The sequence below is a fragment of the Colossoma macropomum genome, unplaced genomic scaffold (genome assembly GCF_904425465.1).
Source record: "Colossoma macropomum unplaced genomic scaffold, Colossoma_macropomum, whole genome shotgun sequence".
In the NCBI taxonomy this organism is placed as follows: Eukaryota; Metazoa; Chordata; class Actinopteri; order Characiformes; family Serrasalmidae; genus Colossoma; species Colossoma macropomum.
In genome coordinates, this window is record NW_023494803.1 from 6,992,269 (window position 1) to 6,998,656 (window position 6,388).

The window sequence follows — 6,388 nt, forward strand, 5'->3', positions numbered from 1 at the left end:
ACCGCCAATATTAAAACCATATTTGAAACAGTTTTAGCCGTGTTATATCTGATAACCTCACTGTTTTTCCACCATATCTTTAATATGATGACCGCTGGTTGCTAAGAAGCAGCAAGTTGCTTTAATCTAACATTGTATAGGAACTACTTTTTTGGCAGATGAAACTCAGTATTAAAATCATATTTGAAACAGTGTTCTAGCCATGCTATAACTATAACCTTACTGTTCGTTCACCATACCTTAATATGATATCCACTGGTTGCTATATAGCAGGCGCTTTACTGTAACTTTGTGGTGGAACTACTTTTTTTGGCGGATGAAACTGCCAGTTTTAAAATCATATTTAAAACAGTTCTAGCTGTGTTATAACTGATACATCACTGTTTCCCTATAAATATGATGACCACCGGTTGTTAAGTAGCAGCAACGGTTGCTTTACTCCAATTTTGTGGTGGACAGTTTTAGAGGATGAAACTGGTTTTAAAATCATATTTAGAACAGTTCTACCCATGTTACACCTCATAACCTCACCTTTAAATATAATGACCACCAGTTGCTAAGTAGCAGCAACGATTGCTTTACAATCATTCAATATTATGTTTCAATATTAAAATCATATTTGAAACAGTTCTAGCCGTGTTATATCTGATATATCACTGTTTTTCCACCATAACTTTAACATGATGGTCGCTGGCTGCTAAAAAGCAGCAATAGTTGCTTTACAATAACTTTGTAGTGGACCTACTTTTTTTGCGGATGAAACTGGAAGGTTTAAAATCATATTTGAAACAGTTCTATCCATGTTATATCTGATAACATCACCGTTTTCCCACCATACCTTTAATAAGATGACCACCAGTTGCTAAGTAGCAGCAACAGTTGCTTTACAATAACTTTGTAGTGGAACTACTTTTTTGGTGTACAAAACTGCCAGCATTAAAATCATATTTGAAACAGTTCTAACCATATTACATCTTATAACAGCACTATTTTTCCCCATTAATATGATGACCACAGGTTGTTAAGTAGCAGCAACGGTTGCTTTAATCCAACATTGTATAGGAACTCTTTTTTGGCAGATGAAACTCAGTATTAAAATCATATTTGAAACAGTGTTCTAGCCATGCTATAACTATAACCTTACTGTTCTTTCACCATACCTTTAATATGATAACCACTGGTTGATTTATAGCAGCAACAGTTGCTTTACTATAACTTTGTGGTGGAACTACTTTTTTTGGTGGATGAAACTGCCAGTTTTAAAATCATATTTGAAACAGTTCTAGCCGTGTTATAACTGGTAACAGTACTGTTTGTCCACCATTCCTTTAGTATGATGACCGAAGGTAGCAGCAGTGGTTGCTTTACTCTAACTTTGTGGTGGAACTACTTTTTTTGGCGGAAGAAACTGCCAGTATAAGAAAACCTCAGCTTTAATATGGCTGCTACTAGTGCTACTAATGTTTTTAGCTATGCTGTGTACTTTCGTCCATTTCATAGATAACTGTATGTCATAAAGTGTCAGAAACTACACAAGCAGGTCTATTTGAGTTGAAGTGGTGTGATGTGCGTTGATTAGACCTGCAGTTTACACAATGCTAACTGGTTGCTAAAAGCTTCCATTGCTGGCTACATTAGCCTCATAGCTTCAGTGCAAAGAAGCAAACTACAGACGCCAAACATGTCTTGGCTGATAAACTACATTTAGAATAATATATCAATTTAATGTTTCCACCAAACGATGCTTTAACAGGGATGAGCGTTGTGGTTGGAGAGGGTACGCTGGTACAGCGTGTACTCTTCTCCTCTCTGGAACAGATGGTGGTTGTCCTGTGAACCTCTCAAATTCACAGTGGAAAATTATTCGTGGCTCACCAGCAGCTGCCCTTGTCAGGTCACCATGGCGACTTGAGAGGTTGCCGGGAGCAACAAGACCCTTAGGAAGGACGAAACAGTGGACAAGGCCCAACCACCCGGAGCAAAAACATGCCCTGATATACAGAGCCAGTTGAAAGTTTGAACAAGCCTGATTAAATGTATGTTTTTCAATCCTAAAGACATTTTTGTATACAAAGAATTGAAATTTGTTTGCCTGAAGTTGATTCTAAACTATTTATTTACTCCCTTAAAAATGTTTTACATGTTTAATACAGTTCAGCATTCACTACTGTGCAAAAGTCAGAGACCACCCTTCATTTTTGTCATTTCCAGTCAAGTATATTTTATTCATTTTCAATGTGAGGAAACACATATTTAGGAGAAAATTACACAGAAGCCTCAACAAGTAAATATATATTTTTTTCAGTATTTACTACGTCCACTCTTCACCTTTATTACAGCCTCTATTCTTTTCAGGAGACTCACTTTCAGTTTCTGACAGAAATCTACTGGGATACTTTTCCATGTCTCCAAAGTTCAGTCTTGGAAGTTGGTTGCACTTTCTGCTTCTCACAGTCCAAGTAATCCCATTCAGTGGTGTTGAGATCTGGGCTCTGGGGTCGTCAGTCCATTGTTCTGAGAACACCAGCAGCTTCCTTGTGTGATTTGCACATTTTCTTCTTTTGTGCCTGTCACCTTTTCTCAGTGAGGCCTCTTGACAGCTACACATCCGTTTACACCCATAGCGCTGAGTTGTCTTCCCACAGTGGAAGGATAGACGGAAATACCTGTGGTTTCAGATCTGAAGCTTGATCTTCTCTCTCTATACCGGGTGGTTGTTATGAGCATCCCATTTTCTCTGTTTTTTTAATCATTTTTGAACTCCAGCTGGGATGCTCTTGTTTTCTCAGACAGCAAACATCAGCAAAAGCATCTCCACTGACTCCTCATGAAGCTGCTTAAGGGAACAACAAGACTGGGTAAAGCTGCATTATAACAAAGTGGGGCTAATTTGAAAATCTGAAATAAGTTTTTTTCACTCTCTTTTTAAGATAAGCCTATATTGTGCCATTTCATAGTTTTGATCTCTTCACTACTATTCTAAAATGTGGAAAACAGTAGAAGTAAAGAAAGCCATTTTATTCTTAGAGATTTAATAGGTAGTGTACAGGCATGAAAAGGTGATTTCAGCGGAAGAGTCAGGCTCAATTTTAGAAGCAGATGTTCCTAAAAGACCGCGTGCTTGTATATTGCTTACGTTATGGTGACATATGTGTGAAAGTTGTTCAAATGAAACCGCTATAATTAACCATTCTCATAAACATGAAGGAAGTGTGTGTGCGTGTATGTGTGTGTGTGTGTGTATCTTTGTGGGTATCAAATGTCCCCACGATGATGACAACATTTAAATATGTGGGGAAATGTAGCTGCTCTACATGATGCAGCTCTTATTTTATAAAAAACCTTTTGGTTGCTGAGATCAGCATTTAGCTAGTCATTAAGGACCCACTGGAAACACACCATAAAGTTTGTGTGTGTATGTGTCTGTTTGGTGCATTTCATTTATTGGTTTTGTGCACACGTAATGCATATTCATGTTATTATTACATATGCATACTTTTATTTCTATACGTGGGTAATAATATAACATATATTTGTACTTACATATACATACGTGCGTAGTATGTGCATCTATAATATGTATGTACTTATATGCACTAATATTATGATTAGTATATATAGATACATATATACATACATACCTACATGCATACATACATACATAGCCAAGCCCAAAATGGCCTTTTTATTAACTTAAAAACAAATCATTGATCAGCAAGTTAAACAACTTTTGCTTTTCCTTTTGATTTCCATAATTGTTGAGGTTTTGTTGGTGAACATGCAGATAACCTTATACAGAAAGAAGAGTCCATATTGTTCCACTCAGCCGTGATGGCTTCAAACAGTTCAAAAACATTGCCAAGCCAGTTTATGTTTCATGTGAGACCAAATATTTCCTATAAGGTGTAAATCTGGATGCTGAGAAGGCCAAAACCATCAGTAAAAACCATTATATTTTGGGTTTGGCCCAATTTTTGCATGGGAGTGTATTCTGATATAGTGCTGTTTGTATAAGCCTTCTGTAGCCTTCCGAAATCATATCTAAAGCTTTTCCTCATTCTATTGTGCAGATGATTCTGCTTCCTCATGCTCACATCTGCTATTTGTTTACCAGAAGTTACCTCTTTGTTTGTGCTTTCATGCGGCATTTGAATGAAAGACCATTTATTAGCTACTATTACTGACTGCAAAATGAATGCAATAACAAGATCTCTGTGGATAACCACTAGTTAAACCAGTATTTGTGCAGAACGTCTTACACAAATTCCACTTACCACAAATGTAGATTCTATTTGTACTGGTTTTTTGTACTGCAGCTACTCGGCTAATGTAGCTAAAAGTGAATGGAAGCTCACTTTCTAGTTGGCATCGTGCAAAGTGCATCAAACACCCACCTGCAACTATGTGGAGCTGTTATGTAATCTCAAACAGACTTGCTTATGTGGTTTCTGACACAATGTAATTGTAGAACTCTGACACGCTGCTAATTTGAAAGGTTTCTATGTTCTTCATGCTTTCCTGTTTGCACCCAGTTGCTATTTTAGTGGAAAAAGTGACGGCGCCTGCAGCGTTGCATGTGGCATAGCATAACAGGGGATGTGGCGTTCAAAAATGCACCACACACCCACACACACACACTTTCTAAGCTGTGTATCCTCCTGGTGTGCTGGAGCCTGTCCCAGCAGTCATTGGGCAGAAGGCAGGAAACACCCTGGACAAGTCACAAGTCCATCGCAGAGCAGATACACAGACATATACATTCACATACACACAAACACCTGGGGCCAATTTAGCATCTCTAGCACGACTGACTGCGTGTCTTTGGGAGGAAACCCATGCAGACATGGGGAGAACATGCAAACTCCACACAGAAAGGACCCTGGTTGCCTGACCGGTGAATCGAACCCAGGCCTTTCTTGCTGTGAGGTGTAAGCGTCACCCACCAGTGCAGTACTTTTGAAGCTGCTTGGTCCTAAACTGCGCATACACAACACAACTGACTGAATTATGTCACCTATAAGTCCATGAGTTTGGCCCTCTCTTGTTTACTCAGTGGGTTCACAGACTTTTTTCAAGTAATGTTGGACCACTTTTGGGGGATGGGGTGTAGGGATATTATATTATATATTAAATTACATTAAGAATTATAATAGGTCCACTTTTGACATTTGTGTAGTTTTATGTTAAATATTCTTAATTAATTTTCACATTTTACATTTTTTTAACTTATTCAAAATCCCTTAGAATCAAACTCTCTGTTCTGATTGGGTTGCTCTGTATTGTATCTCGTTCAAAAAGCAGTCCAGGCTGAAACACTCTTTATAACTTCAGGGTGAATGGGTGGGGCTAAACTGCTGTAGCCTGAATAAGTGGATATATTCAAACACATAGGTTCATGTGGCATCACAAAAACAATTGACTATTATTGCTGGTTAGTTTCCATATATGTACTGCATGGACTCGGCAGTGAACGGTGTATTTTAAAACAATGTTTACATATTATATCAAACACTTTTATTCTTTAAAAGTCCTTTTCAGCACTTCAGTTTTTTGACTTAAGCATTGAACATAAGCCTTAAGTACAATCACATTTCCAAAAAAGTTGGGATGCTGTGCAAAATGTAAATTAAAACAAAATGCAATGATGTGCAAAACATTTAAATCCTATATTTATTTAAAATAGTACAAAGACAATATATCAAATGTTGGAACTTTATTGTTTTTTGAAAAATGTATGCGCATTTTGAATTTGATGGCACCAGCACGTTATAAAAAAGTTGGGACGGAGGCAACAAAACACTGGTAAAGTTGTGTAATGCTAAAAAAAACACCTGAAGTTTAATTGGCAACAGGTCAGTAACATCACTGGGTAGAAAAAGAGCATCCCAGAGAGGCTGAGTCTTTCAGAAGTAAAGATGAGGAGGGGCTCACCACTCTATGTAGGACTTTGAGGACAAATGTTGCAACAATTCAGGAATAACGTTTCAAAATGTAAAATAGCAAAGAACTTGGGGATTTCATCATCTACTGTATGTAATATCATTAAAAGATTCAGAGAATCCAGACAAATCTCTATGTGCAAGGGAAAAGGCTAAAAAACAGTATTGGCTAGCCAAGATCTTTGGGCCCTCAGGTGGCACTGCATTAAAATCAGACATGATACTGCAGTGAAAATCACTGCATGGGCTCAGAAACACTTCTGAAAACCACTGTCTGTGAACACAGTTCATCACTGCATCCATAAATGCAGTAAAGTTAAAACTCTACCAAGCAAAGAAGAAACTATATATATAAACAGGACCCAGAAACACTGCCGCCTTCTCTGGGCCTGAGCTCATTTAAGATGGACTGAGGAAAAGTGGAAAAGTGTCCTGTGGTCCGACGAATC